This window comes from Candoia aspera, chromosome 1 (genome assembly GCF_035149785.1).
Source record: "Candoia aspera isolate rCanAsp1 chromosome 1, rCanAsp1.hap2, whole genome shotgun sequence".
Classification (NCBI taxonomy): domain Eukaryota; kingdom Metazoa; phylum Chordata; class Lepidosauria; order Squamata; family Boidae; genus Candoia; species Candoia aspera.
The window spans coordinates 93,125,488-93,139,884 of record NC_086153.1 but is presented as its reverse complement, the minus strand read 5'-3'; the positions used below and the strand labels follow the sequence as shown (position 1 = coordinate 93,139,884).

Below are 14,397 nucleotides of genomic sequence, written 5' to 3'. Positions count from 1 at the left end.
ATTAGAATTCTGGCTTGTGAATAAATCCAAAATGTATGGCAGTGAATTTAAGGATTGTAATTCTTAATCCCTCTACTTCCAAACAAGAAAGAGTGAACACGTCCATTTTATTTTTGCATTTTTGTTTTTGTTTGCAGTTCTGCTTAATACGAAGTTTTTCATTTTCCATGTTTTATGCAATTGTGTATGTTATGTTTATAAATATATACTTTTTAACAGAGTTTTCCATGCTGCATTTCTCATACTGAAAAGTATGCATTGCAAATGTAAACTAAATTTCAGTCCATAAACTAATCCTCAGAATGCAAACCAATGAATCTTCCTCCCATCTGTACTTTTAAGAAGAGATTTAGGAATTTGTCCTCACCCCAGAATCCTCTGACATCTTGAAGTCTTAAGAATCAATCACTTTTGGTTGGGTTCTAAAATGCATCTGCTAACATCCCAGAGGACATTTCTGTAGCAACAGCTGTTTTTTGCACTCCACTGCAGGGGCTGGTGAGATGAGCCTAACATCTTTGCTGTGGTGAATAGATAACGAGGAATTAACTGTTGTGTTCTTATCTTGTAGTGGCCAGATTCCCTCAACCACCCCTTCCTTCATTTCATTCTTCACTCTTAGTTTTAAGATCAGGTGATCCAAGTCTTCCAGAGGAATAGTGTCATGAGCACTGATGGTGAGCAGGAGGGGGCCCCTATCCAGGGGGGAAAACGCATGCGTAGTACTGAGGAATTAAGCAGCCATTCAAAGAGACACAGAACAGACCCGCCTTGACTTTTGGGGTTTATCTGTCTGGGTTTTTCCCACGCTTCTTCAGTTTGTTAGGATTTTCTGTCTAACGTAGCAGTAATAAAGCACTAGAGACCTATTCCTTGTCTCAGCGTGGTTCCTGACTGTTAGGACAAATAGGATGCTCTGAGGCTGGTTGGGCTAAAAGGAGTTCTGACAGGCATGGAAGGGAATGGGAATATGTAATGCCAGTCACTGGGATTGGCAGGCAATATCAGTCCCCTGCACTGGATAGGTGAAAATACCATTTTATTCCCCTAATCAGGTTGTTTAGATTTATTCACAGCTATTTAGTGCAGGAAAACTATTGACAAAACTGAAGAGGGTATGTGGATGCTTTTTTTCCCCTCCCTCCCTCCCTCCCTCCCTCCCTCCCTCTCCCTCCCTGCCTCCCTCCCTCCCTCTTTCTTTCTTTCTTTCTTTCTTTCTTTCTTTCTTTTCCCTTCAAATCAGTCTTGACTCCTGATGACGTGACTACCTGGGCCTGGGCAAGTCCTTGCATTTTTCTTGGCAACATTTGCGGAAGTGGCTTGCCATTGCCTGCTTCCTAGAGCTGAGAAAGAATGACTGACCAAAAGTCACCCAGCTGGCATAATTTCATGCCCACAAAAAAATGAAAACTCAGGTGCTAATTAATTTTTTTCACTATTTTTATTAATAATTTAATATTATTATAATAATTGCATATTATTCATAATATCCTGCTTTCTGAAGATTTGAAACACTCCATATACAATCTCTTAATAATCTTTAGACCATATAAATATCATTTAAAAAAAAGCTGGGTGCATGAAAGAGGAAGACTGAGAAATAGTGATTTGTTTAGAGGTATTTAATGCATTCAGGTGGATATGGGCTATGAATATTGGACTTCTCTGCAAAACTCAGTATAATTAAAATAGTAACAGCAACAACAATAATGTGAGATTTTATTTTGGATTAGAAAGTTTCCAGAAACAGCTATGACTGCATATTGGCCTCATCTCATTCAAAGAATATTATGAATGTTCAGATAGTAGCATGGCCATATGCCCCACTTTCTAGGAAAAGCCTAGCTGGTAGATCACCTGCCTCCAGTTGAAGGTTAACCAGTCTATGTCTGGTTTCAGCATTGTTTTAAAAATGAAAATTAGGGGTCTTGAAGTTGCCCACTTAGGCTGCACAATGTTTTGGATTCAGTTCCAGAACCACAGTTTATGCAGAAAATGAGCACAAACATAGCACTCATTAAAGCAGTTGTAGCTTTTCATAATCATCTGCTACAATCTTTCTTGCAGGAGATGTACTATACGCCGTAACAGAAAAAAAAAATCATACATATAAACACATATAAACTAGCATGTGCAAATTGCATGAAAAGCTCTATACTTTTGCGGGGTGTGTGTCTTTACTGGTATTTGAATAGACAGATATTCTATCAGGGATGAAGGTCTTCCATTTGTAACTCTCCCTTGTCTTCACCCTGTTTTAATGAACCATTTTAAGTACAGAAACTCTGTTCGTGGAGGAATAGATGCATAATGCCTTTTGATCAATCGTACTAATTGCAGTTGTAACTGAAGAATAGCCTTTATTAATACATACTTTCAGAAAGTGCCCTAGGTTGCCAGATGCAAATTTATTTAATGATTTATTATCTGGGCTGGTTGACACGTATGTTTATCCAATCGGATATGGAGGATGGATAATCATGGAGTGGTAGTCCTCCCATGTCTATAAATTACTCTGTGAGATCAGTTAAACCCCATTCATGCAGGCCATTTTATTCAATACTGAGAAGTGCTATGCAAATTAGGTCAGTGAGTATTGTACCCCTACCATTCATTACTCATTAAACATAGTGGAGAGACTGCATGTATATTTACTCCTCCATCATGCACACCATATCTTTAAACAGTTGCATGCATTAAATTGTTCCATAGGGAATAACAAATCAATGCCTTTGGTTTCCTCGGCGTTTACAGGGTAGCAGAACTGACCCAGTCAACTTGACCCAGGTTGCTTTGGCTTTTCAATAGCTCCACAGAGCAAACATATGTTTGTTAGTGGGTGGGGGGGATAAAGTCCTGCGCAAATAAAGCAACATGCAACTATTGTATTCGACCAGTAAAACAATGCGATGGTATTGCATTCCTTTGGCTTAAACTAAAGCAGGTTTTATATGATCCCCAAGACTAAAAACACACACACAGAGTTGAACATGAGTTTTAATGAAGAGCATCCACAAGAGATGTGCAAGTAATAATACAACTGTTGGTAAGATGCCAGCAAGAGAAGCTTGTTTGTGTCTTAAGCCAGAAAGCTACTTAACACCTCTGTTTTGAGTCATAACAGATTCATGATAGAAATCACAAGGATGAACCATATTGTACAGTACCAAGTCCATCAGTTGCTTTAATGACAAAATATAAATCAAAATTTGTGGGGAACAAGATAGTGAGCATCATGAAAGACAATTGAGTAGGTGACGTTAGGCCTTCTGTTGGCAACACAAACACTGGAAGCAATTTATGAATGATGTATTCTGCAGACAAATGGAAGCCTACTGCATCTTCTGACATCACAGCTGATTATCTGCCTCAGCAAATATATCCACATTGATGGATGAAACAAATAACTTGCTTTGTTCTTGCAGCTGGCTTCCTACCACATTTTTATAATCTCATCTATTATTTTAAGAATGGTGGCCAACTTTATAACATCCCACAACTAACAGGCAAAATATTTTGACAAAGAATGATAGAAATTATTGGTTTGGATCCCGTCTGTTTTTTGAGAGAGTGGGAAAGGGTGAGCAGTAGAATCGTTTAGCAAGTTAGGATGCATCTCAGTAGAAGACATTTGCTTAAGAGCTGTTCCAAAGACCAGGAACAACATAATGCTATAAAAAATCTTTGAATATGTGCTATGTGTGATATCTGATTCTGTCTGATTCTGATTCTGAAGCTTGATATTCATCCACATTGGCAAGAGAAGGCAGCCACCTGGAAAGCTAGCTGTGGTCAAACCCAAACATAATGGGTCAACTAAGTTATAATATTCAGCTTGACTACTTTTCTCTTGACTGAGGTTGCCAGAAAAATGCATTCAGATTTTTCTCTTGTCACATATTTTAACATACATTTGCACTTAATTATATTAAATTCCTTCCTAAATCTTGCAAAATCTTGCAGATGATAAGTTACCCTGAAATGGAAAGTCTTCTGCTAGAACAGTGCATTTTTTGTGTGGACCTTTCTCATTTCCAGGATTTTGAACCAATAATGAAGGCCATGTCAACTTCTGCTTTTGAAAAAGGCAAAGACATCTCCTTGAATAAAGAGCTGAGAAAAAGAGAGTGCAACCCTTGATCCCATTATTTCAAAGTTCATAATAAACTGAATACAATATGAAACGAAATGAAGATTTTTAAACAATGTCCTGGTATAGCATCTACAGAGCATTCTCTCTTGTCTGTAACCAAATGGGGTGATGATCTGTTTTGTCTTAATGGGAACCTACTTGGCAGCAGCAAAAGAAAATAAACAGTTGAAACTCCTGATAACTGTAATGCTCTTGTTTAATGAATCAATACAAATGACATTGTCCTATCAGAAGGCAAGCTTCTTCTGTACATTAATCAAATCATTCTCAGTTCTCCTTATCTAATTTCAAAAAGTCCCCCACTTAAAAAAATGGATGCTATTTTATGAAGACTTTAAACTGTACATCAGCTGGATTTGGGGTTTCAATTAAATCTTTCCATATGTACATTATCCCCAAACTATACAGCTGCTGAAGCATTACCTGCTCTCAATTAGCTTAGCTTATGCATAGTCCTTGGGAGTGTGGCTGCCAATCCAGCAATCTGTTGCAGGTAGAGAAATCCCAACATGGGGGCTGCCAATCCTTCAAGGTAGACCAGGTCAAGAAATAGACAGCACAGAGATTCCAGGAATGCTACTTTATTCTTATAGAGTATATTAACAGAATCTTGAATGCCTGTTTGAAACTTTCACTGCTCTCTTTTAAGGACAACAGGATCAAGGTCGGGCTGTTCTGAATCCCTTTCTCACAATTTCTACTTTCCCAGGACTGAGCAACCATGTTGTCTCACCCATTTCCTCCTCAAGGCCAGAACTAAGTTCCTCCACACTAATCTAGGTACAACACCACAAGCCTCAGGGCACTGCCAGTATCTGTTTCTCAGCCCAGGATTGCTAAAGGGATCAAATGAGGGGCATCTCCCATGTGTTCTCTCTTGAGTTCCCAAGGGAAAGGTGGCACAGAAGTGCATGCAATAATTCACTGATGCCCAGTGCAATGGAACAGCTGAAGAAACTGGAAACATTGCAAAACAGTCTTTATGTTAGGATATCCTTTGTTGTCTATCTTTGTCAGGTCATATACAGTGCAAACAAGGACACTAAATTTTGTTCTTAACTGACAAACCTAGAGAATGGAAGTACATATATAATTGGATCAATTATATTTAAAAGTATAGAAAACAGTCTTAGCTGTAATATTTATTTATTTAATTTTTATCCCGCCTTTATTATTTTTATAAATAACTGAAGGTGGCCAGCATACCTAATACTCCTTCCTCCTCCTATTTTCCCCACAACAGCAACCCTGTGAGGTGGGTTGGGCTGAGAGAGAGGGACTGGCCCAAGGTCACCCAGCCGGCTGTCACTTTCTAAGGTGGGACTAGAACTCACAGCCTCCTGGTTGCTAGCCTGGTGCTGTAACCACTACAGCAAACTGGTTCTTGCTACCAAATTGGCTCTTGCTTCATTGAGTTTATCAAAAGTTTTACACTGAATCTCCATATTACAAATGCATTGGAAAATCCAATTTTAGGCACAAAATGTAATTCAAGCATAGAGGGGTCTCTTCTTTGGATACAACTAGGTGAGTTGGAAGAATATTAAATAATTTTAGAATTAAAAGTTAGGTATCCCTTGTAGATTAAGTAGTTATTGAGTATTAGAGCACAACTGTGTGACTTCGGATGTACAGGAAAAACAGAAAGAAATAAGACCCCCATAATGAACTACACAACTGTACTATGTTGAACGGGGTAGGTGGATTAAATTTTATCCTTGCACCACAATTTGCAGTTACAGATGCTGTTAATGGTCACAAATTAAACCAACCCTTTTAAAAAAATCTATTGACACAATTTGTTATCTGTGACAAACCGCTCTCCAGATTACCTATAGGTGAGTGGGGGTGGAGGGAAGGGGTAGATGAGTGGGTGGGTTGCTTTTAGGCAGTCTAAACTTACTTCTCTGTAATTGCCTTAGGAAGTGATATCTTTTTTTGTGTTGTAGATTGTATTACAAGATATATATTCTCTTTGTTGAGTCAGGAATACACACACACACACACACACATATTCATATTATATATGTATACACAACACACATAAACATTCATACTATATATGTACATGCACACCCACACATAAATAAATGTGCTCAGGAATTACACTCATTGGCCAAAGGACAAACTAGGGGAAATATTGACTCTCTTATATGTTGGTGGCCCCCTGAGCTGAACTTACTTGATTCCTCCTTCTCACTTTTCAACGCTAATCTGTGCTCAATTATTTACCCTTTAAGGCTATCCAGAGTGATTTATTCTCAGGATAAATGTCAAGCCCAACGCACTGCTATGCTCTGTCACCCACTAGAACATGCCAAAGAGATGAGGGGAGGGTAACAGAGGGAGAGGGCCCTGCAGATTCAGCCTGCCTTCCCCATTTCTCATGAAGATCTGATAAATGGCTAAGCCACCATTTCAGTAATCTAAGCTGGTTATTATAAACAACTCCCTTCCACTTTTAAATAATAAGGGTACGATAGAACAATTACGATCTCAGTGCCCAGCTCTTATTTCCTGAGCTAATTATTCTCCAAGCTTAATTTCAAGTTGTTTGTATGGTCAAAGCAGATGTTTGTGTATGTGTGAGTGCTTGCACTGAGCAATGTCTTACATTGCTGAGGCAATTTACAGAAGGTTTTAAAAATCTTCTGTCTGTAGAGATACAGGCCTTAACTGTTAGCGTTTGCCAGAAACAACTGAGTTCATTTTTCTGCTTTGAGTATGCAACTGAACCTCTTGATGAAGTGTGTGGAATAATTTTTGTACCCACACACCACCTGAACGTTTTCCTTACTTTGTATGTGTTTATTGTGGAATTAGAATCGTAGAAATTATGGGTAAGTAATGTTGTTCAATCCAGCTAGATTTTTCTTTATCCAACTAGATTTATGCAGCACTATATTCTGCCTTAAGACCAGAATGATTTGTAGCATTATAAATTGTAAAAAAATACAAGAAGAACTCGATATGATGCAGCACTAGAGCAGTGAGTTTGTATCAGGAGGTGGATGTTTTATGTTATCAAACCACCCAACATCCAAAGCAATAGTCTTTGAAGCTTGACTTCATTTTGTGGCATATTCTAGTCTCCTTTTAGTAACATCTTTCTGAGCCCTGTGATCACATTCATACAGAACTTGGTAATGTAGAAAATAGGACCTATTTCTATGAGCAGAGACATTGGAGTTTACTAGGTTTATGCCAGCTGAGATATAATACTGTCTCATTACTCCTCCTCAGCTGCTGGTGTTTTCTTCAAATTCCTGACTTAGTATCACCTGGGGGCTGTCATTAACGCTACCATTCTTTTCCATAACTCACAGTTTCAATAGTTAATTCTACTGACAAGTTCCTTTCCTATGATCTCATCTATATCTTTAATTGTTGACTTTTCTTGTGGTTCCATACATGTTGTGGCTTTGCATCTCACTATACTTTGGAAGGAAAATAGTTCCCAGAGAAGACAATGGCAGCAGTATCTTGGAACAGTTGGGCAGCAACTACATAGATTTCATAAGTCCAGGGGATTATTTTTTTTAATATTACCTTTTTAAAATATATATATTTGATCCCAACAGTTTCATCCTGTTGGGCCTGAGGAAGTGGACAAGATCCTCTGGACTGTAAATGCCACCACCTGCCAATTAGATCCATGTCCCTCCTGGTGAAGGCAGCTTGGGAGGTGACATGTGGTTGGGTCCAGTCGATGGTAAATATATCCTTGTGGGAGGGGGTGTTTCCGGTGCCCTTTAAGGAGGCGTTGGTATGCCCCCTCCTCAAGAAACCATCACTGGACCCTACTATACTGGATAATTTTCATCCAGTTTCCCACCTCCCCTTTACGGGGAAGGTGGTTGAGAAGGTGGTGGCATTGCAGCTCCAGAGGATCCTGGAGGAAGTGGATTATCTAGACCCCTTTCGGTCAGGTTTCAGGCCCGGATATGGAACAGAAACAGCATTGGTCATACTTATGGATGATCTCTGGTGGGAGTGGGATGGAGGCAGTGCATCCATCCTTGCTCTCCTTGACCTCTCAGCGGCTTTCAATACCATTGACCATGGTATCCTGTTGGGTCGGCTCAGGGAGTTGTGGGTGGGTGGCGTAGTTTTGTGCTGGTTCACCTCCTTCATCCAGGGCCAATCCCAGTCAGTGTTAATAGGGGAGGAGAGATAGGGCTCATGGCCCCTCCTTTGTGGGGTGCCGCAGGGTTCAGTACTCACTCCTCTCCTTTTTAATATCTACATGAAACTGCTGGGTGAGATCATCCGTATCCACGGGATGAGGTATCATCAATATGCTGATGATACTCAGCTATACATTTCCATCCCGGGGGAAGTAAGTGATGCTGTTGCCGCCCCTTCCAGGTGCCTGGGGGCTGTTGGATTCTGGATGGGGAACAACAGGCTTCAGCTGAACCTTGGTAAGGTGGAGTGGCTGTGGGTTAATGGCCCCTCAGTTCCCAGGAATTTGCCATCTTTACTTCTGAATGGGGTTGCACTGCCCCAGACAGACCCAGTCCGTAACTTGGGGGTCCTTGTGGACTCACGACTCCTGCTCGAAGAGGTGGCAGTGGTGGCCAGAAGGGCCTTTGCGCAACTTCGTGTTGTGCCCCAGTTACGCCCCTTTCTGGATCGAGAGGCCTTTCGAACGGTCACTCATGCCCTGGTCATCTCCCATATAGACTACTGTAATGCGCTCTACATGGGGCTACCCTTGAAAAGTATCCGGAAGCTACAGCTGGTCAAAAATGCTTCAAGATCGGCACATATAACTCTGCTGCTCCGCGAGCTGCATTGGGTGCCAATTTGCTTCCGGGTCCAATTCAAGGTGTTGGTTATCACCTTTAAAGCCCTACATGGCTTGGGGCCAGGTTACTCAAGGGACCGTCTCATCCCCGTTACATCAACCCGTCCCACCCGGTCATGCAGAGAGGGCGTGCTACAGACCCCATCTGCACGAGAATTCCATCTGGCGGGGTCCAGGAGGTGGGTCTTCTCTGCAGCAGCTCCCGCCCTTTGGAACACCCTTCCCCTGGAAATACAGTTAGCCCCCTCTCTTCTGGACTTCAGAAATCAGCTGAAGACCTGGTTTTGTCACCATGCTTGGAGTGGGGAGAGGAAGAGCCATTCCTGGGGCTGGTTAGTTCCCTAGCCCTGCAGGGACCAGCCTTATCCCTTATGGGCTGAATTGATCTGCCCTTATTTGGATTTTATTGTATTTTATATTGTATTTTATATTTATTGGAATATTAGTATTATTTATAATTTTATTGATTTTTAAATTGTTTTTACTGTGAACCATCCAGGGTCCCCCATGTGGGGGAGATGGGCGGTGATAAAAATATGATAAATAAATAAATAAATATTTTGTGTGTGTATGTATGTGTGTGTGTGTATATGTGTGTGTGTGTGTGTGTGTGTGTATAAATAAATAAATAAATAAAATTTTGGTGAGTACACATGATTTTGTGAAATGTGAAGCCATCCATATAAACTCTTGTAGTACGAAGACTCATAATCTGTACCGCAGCTTTAAGGAAGGATTAATTGAGGTGATATGCAGAAGTGAGTATTTCCATAATATTATATTTAATATTATAATATTATTTTTGGTGTTCTCTCCTGCTCTTGCATGTGTGTGGTGTGTGGGTGGGATGTACGTGATACATATGCCTTGTTTGGGTACCAGAATTTATAACTTGCTTGCCTGGCTGAGAAATAACCTAGATCATACAGTGCCCATTCACTTAAATGGAATGACACGTGTATCCATTTCTAGGACTGCTTATTAGAGTCACGCTGAACGTTTCTTCTGTATTTTTTCAGTTATTCAATTCAGTCTGATGGAAGATAATTTTGCAAAGGAGAAAATTTCAATTTTCCATGGTGCTGCATGTAAATTTATTGGGCGATAGTCTGTGAAATTGGTAAGAATACGCACTCCTCTTAATTCAACTTTAAAGAATGCACATCAGATCATATTCAAATCCTGTCATAATTGTTTCAGTCTCCCTCTCTCTCTCTGGAACCTGTGATGTGAAGGAGCAAGAATTACATGAAATTAATTGAGAAGGTATGGAGAAATCTGTGAGCCAGCCACCCTTTGGCTTATTAAACCCTCTCCTTCAAGACTGATAATAACTTCTGATGTTTTGGCTTGGTCAAGAAGCAGGTTGGAGGGACTGAACAAAAAGGGAAATAACTTTAAAAACAAAATATTGGTTTTACACCATAGGGTATCTATTACAAGAGGTTTCCCTCTGGCGCCATTAGGTATTTGAGTAGGCATCTGTATGGATCCCACTGGGGGGAAATCTTAGATAGAATTTAGAGTCTGTAGGGAATCAGGGCATTAAGACCTTGATTACACCAGAGCAAAGCATTCATTAAAAGTCTAAGAAGTAAAAGAATTTGCCAAAGCCAGGGGAAGATAATTAATGTAAGCAAATAATTATCCACACCCTGATCTCTGATGTCCCAAATATTCTGAGCTATACAAATCTTCACTGTAATCAACTTGTTAAGCTTGCGTTGCAAACATTCAAAATGGGCTTGAACTGCCAGTTTCAGCAAATTTAGAATGTGAGATTTGAAGATGAAATCTTAATTTTGATTGAGAAAATTAGATCAAAATGTAACTGCTTTAGAATTGTAATTGTCTTTTTCACTGTTTGGATCACGACACCCATCATCCAATGTCATACTAGCAGTGGGAACTTCCATCCTCAGCCTTTCAGACTGGAAGCTCCCTCAGTCTAATAGGAGATACAGTGGAGAAGGGAATTTGATCTACCAATGGTATTTATTACATTGACAAAAGAATACTGCTAAATGTGATTCATGTAAGCAATATTATCATATACGGATAAAAGTTTTATCTGCCTATCAAGAGTTAACTGCAAATATTAAACATTACTGCATGTCAATTTTCACACTTTTCCAGATACTACCAAGTACATCTATACAAACTTTCATCTACTCAATACTATTTGCATGTCAAACATACCAGTGAAAGTTAGCCAAATGTTAAAGACTATCATCAAACATCATTTGACACCAAATAAAATTTTAAATAATATTTAGTGCCTTTTGAGCAAGAAGAATATACAGTGATCCAATCACACCATATATTTCTACAAGAGAATTCTGGGAAGTCAATTTTCTTCCTACTCTATAAAAAAGCATAAACTGGATACTTGGAAACATTTTTTGGGTGAACATTCACAGCAATAATTTGTTAGGTGAGGGGAAGAGTAAAACTTAAATTAATTACGCAAATTAACACTAAATATAAACATAAAGCTGTAAATCAGTAATGATTATGCAGCTGCTTTGTGGACAAACTACTTAATCAATAAGACATTCATTAAATAGGACAGTTGTACCACAGATTAAATTTGTTTCACTATAAATGGTTTCATTTAGCCAGCATTTACTCCTTATAGGATGGGTGGGAAAGAACTTCACTGGAGGTCTGAAGGCCAATTCATTAGGCCAGAGCTGTCTGATGATGTGCTTAGCAAAAATGTGTCTCTGATTTATTTGGGTTTGCCACTATAAAGGTTTCAAATGACAGATATTTATCTGATAGTATTCTTGACAAATTGGTCCAAGTAGGTTGAGTAGAGCATGGAGAGGGTCATCCTACAATGCACATACACACACTTAGAAGGAACTGGGATGGAGAATCCCTCCCGTTCAAGGAAAGGAAAGGAAGGGAAAGGAAGGGAGGAAAGGAAAGGAAAGGAAAGGAAAGGAAAGGAAAGGAAAGGAAAGGAAAGGAAAGGAAAGGAAAATCAGCAACAGCAAAGCACCAGTACTGCTTCTTGGAAGTAGCTAAGACAGTTCCAAATACATCCATTTGCCAAGCAGTTAGAACCGCTGTTTGCATAAGCAACTATATGAATGAATTTTTAAAATAAATTGCAGGTGTACCCCACGCTGGCATATAACAGGAATTTAAACTTTTGCTTTTGCTTTTATTCTTATTTATTTATTGGGAGCTTCCTTACTGATGTAGACTTTGAAGAAGCAGTATAGGAAGAGTATTGATGCTTTTGAACTTTGGTGTTGAAAAAGACTCCTGAGAATACCGTGGACAGCCAAGGAAACAAACTGATGAATCATCAAACAAATCAACCCAGATTTCTCACTCAAAGCATAAATGACCAGATTCAAATTATCCTACTTTGGACACATTATGTGAAGACCTAGCCCTCTGGAGAAGGCTGTAATGCTGGAAAGGGTGGAAGGAAAGAGAAGAAGAGGACAACCAGCAGGAAGGTTGATGGACTCAGTTACAGTGGCAATGAGTGTACCATTGGAAGACCTGAAAGACTAGGTTGGGAATAGATTGTCATGGAGAAAATTTATCTATGTGGTCACTAAGAGCTGACAGCAACTTGATGGCATGTAATCAAATCAATCCTTACTGATGTAAATGTGGCAGTATGGAGAATCTACTAAATAAGTGATGGTTAGAATCCCCCCTACTAATGTTTTCTGGATATCTGCCAAGGTAGGACTGCTCATTCCTGCTTTTACCACAAAAACAAAATGGTGGTGGTGGTGGTGGTGATGATGACACAATTGTTAAATAATGGTGTTGCATTTAGATAGCCCTTAAACTCATGCACATGGCTTGAAAATTATGCAAGAATTCCAAAATTATGGAATGCAAGAATTTCCGACATATGGCTATCAGTTTCTTAGTCATCATTTTTACTTTTTTTACTTTTTTATTTTTGTGTTCAATTAAAATAAAAGCATTTGGTTTGCTCAATTCAGGCACAATGAATTAGCAGTACATTCAGGCAAAGAAGCAATTCCCTTTCTTTCTTTGACTTGGGATGGAAAGGGAAAAGTGGCGCTGCGGGTTAAACCGCTGAACTGTCGATCGGAAGGTCAGCGGTTCGAAACCGCGCGGCGGGGTGAGCTCCCGTTGCTCGTCCCAGCTTCTGCACACCAAGCAGTTCGAAAACATGCAAATGTGAGTAGATTAATTGGTACTGCTTCGGCGGGAAGGTAACGGCGTTCCGTGAGTCATGCTGGCCACATGACCCGGAAGTGTCCCTAGGGACAACGCCGGCTCTAAGGCTTAGAAACGGAGATGAGCACCACCCCCTAGAGTCGGACACGACTGGACTTTACGTCAAGGGAAACCTTTACCTTTACCTCAGAGCTCTTCCAGGAAGTAGCATACAAACTAGTTGAGCATACTGATAAAATTGTCTACATATGAGGTCTTTATTATATGCATTCTTACACTATTTGCTCACTTTTTGTACTACATCAGTTATTTCATATTATTGCTGCCTTGTCTATGCTTCTTCCATTCCTTCAGGCAGCTCGTTGAGTAAGACTATTTTTTTTAAGAATGGGACAGTAGCTCAGTCTCTACAGATGAACTTAGTGAACTTCTGACCTTTCCAAAATGCAGGATTTTAATGTATGCCATGACATACATTTGTTAAGTAGTCAAGCCCAACCTCATACCTCTCTTGGACTTGGACTTACTTCTATGTTTAGCTTTTCAGGCACCATTGTGTGGCACGTTGTATTCATTTTCATACATTTTTGCTTAACACATACAGGGGCGTTCACGGGGGGTGGGCAGGGATCAATGATGTTGAAGTGACAGGCACAACTGCACAATTGAAGCCCTGCCCCTTTTCAACATGTGCTGCATGCATTGCACACATATAAAAGGGGGGAGGGTGTGACTGCAAAATTGCATTTTGATGTTGTTGATTCCCCCCTTCCGTTGCCCCTGCTGTGCTCTTACATATGTATATATTCAATCATTCTTAATTTTCATTCATCCGTATTACTCAGTGCAATCCATGTTAAAAAATAAATAACTAAATGATTATAACCCTATAGGATTAGGGAAACTGTAATTTAAAGGTAGGCAGCTGATTAGGTACTATTTCAGGAAAAGATTAATTAAGCAGCCAATCTCAACATTAGGAAACACACAGCCGTTCACTGACTAAAGATTGAAAATGAAGAATCCTTCCCAGTGAACAGAACAGGATTTACCTGTGCATAAAGATGCGTGCTATGTGATTACAGCCTGCTGTGTCAATTTATTCCCTAGAATACATCCCACTTATTCTACCATAATTTGTGTCCCACACTTAGAATAAGTCTACACTGAGAGGTGGCAGAGGGGAAAGTTGCCAAATAAAGTATAGCACAAATACACCGTTGCAATTCCACTTTGGGCTCTGTTCTCAGAA

At 39.8% G+C, this 14,397-nt stretch overlaps 1 long non-coding RNA gene across 1 annotated transcript; it reads left to right on the top strand.

Moving 5' to 3' along the window:
• Positions 1-348: 348 nt before the first annotated feature.
• Positions 349-12,626, top strand: LOC134488305 (uncharacterized). Its single transcript, XR_010066957.1, has 3 exons — positions 349-526; positions 10,199-10,229; positions 12,160-12,626. It is a non-coding gene; the product is annotated as an uncharacterized LOC134488305 (long non-coding RNA).
• Positions 12,627-14,397: the final 1,771 nt, after the last annotated feature.